Raw genomic sequence first — 1,261 nt, 5'->3', positions numbered from 1 at the left:
TCTGTTGTTGCTTTTCTGGTCAAAAGTTTCTGGAGGCCATCTACTACATTAACCATAGAAATATTTTTTATGAAAATAGGTAGAGGAAAATCTTTATTTTCTTATGTATCTTTCTCATTTTTTAATAATGCAAGTAGTGAATTTTATAACTAAGTTTCTCATTATTTTTCTGCTTAGTATAATTATTTTATATTTTATTTTATTATTTTATTTTATATTTTATTTTTTAAAAAATATAGACTGCTTCATAAGTTTGCATGTCATCCTTGCACAGAGGCCATGCTAATCTTCTCTGTATTGTTCCTATTTTAGTATATGTGCTGCTGAAGTGAGCACCTTAATGTAATTTAGTATCAATATTTCATAGTTGTATAGCATCCTTTGGCCTGTGTTTCTATAAAACATTTGTTTCTGGAAATGTTGCTCTCTTTTAGTTAAAATCATATGGCTTTGATATTTTTTACCACAACCCACCTGAAATCATTTATATATAGCAGCAGGATACACCTAAATAAAATAGTTCGATGGAAAATTGTAATTGTATAGAACTGGCAACTCAAAAACTACACATTGAGTGGTTATGGTTCACAAAGGCATACATTTCATCATCTCCGTTTTTTAGTGAGACCTGAACTTGTTTGAGTACCTGCCCTACTCAGATCCATGTGTTTGATCTCTAGACTGTGTTACTCATTACTCCCAGTGGTAAGGATAGGGTCTGGCTTAGTAAATGCTCAAGAAATGTTGGTTCTCATGTCCCTTCTCTTACAGCAAAGGCTGCTCTGGATGTACCTGATCTTCCTCTTTAGATTTCTTTATTCTGAACTTCTTCTGAAGACTATTACATGATCTATGACTTCTCCTCTGATTTAGTGACAATTTACTTACAGTTTTTAAAAAGATTAAAAGATGTCCTCCTTTATATCTCATATCATGTCTTAAAACTTTAAGAAATGTTGTATAACATTACCTCTACAATTTCCCTAACAGTAGAGCTATTGACAGAAAAGGAAATTCTGGAGTAAAAGAGAAAATAAATTGCTATTTAAAGATATCTGAAGATGTGCTAATTCAAAACACTTGTGCAACTCAGGACCTGAAAGTTACTGTCTAATTTGAAGATTGGAGTGTAATTTCTCTTCATTGCAGAAAATTGAAAAGCAATGGATCTAGAAATAATCCTACAGAGAATAAGGGAGGAGGAGAGAGGAAAGGGAAAAGGGAAGGAAAAAGAAGACGGGAAGGCTCAGACGCTGCATGT

At 32.7% G+C, this 1,261-nt stretch overlaps 1 non-coding gene across 1 annotated transcript; it reads right to left on the bottom strand.

The window, feature by feature from the left end:
• Window positions 1–229: 229 nt before the first annotated feature.
• Window positions 230–336, bottom strand: LOC118913757 (U6 spliceosomal RNA). The gene has a single exon (XR_005025322.2). It is a non-coding gene; the product is annotated as a U6 spliceosomal RNA (small nuclear RNA).
• Between the last annotated feature and the right edge of the window lie 925 nt (window positions 337–1,261).

Source organism: Manis pentadactyla, chromosome 1 (assembly GCF_030020395.1).
Source record: "Manis pentadactyla isolate mManPen7 chromosome 1, mManPen7.hap1, whole genome shotgun sequence".
Taxonomy (NCBI): Eukaryota; Metazoa; Chordata; class Mammalia; order Pholidota; family Manidae; genus Manis; species Manis pentadactyla.
Note: the sequence above shows the minus strand (reverse complement) of the source record. Positions and strands in the feature narration are given on the sequence as shown.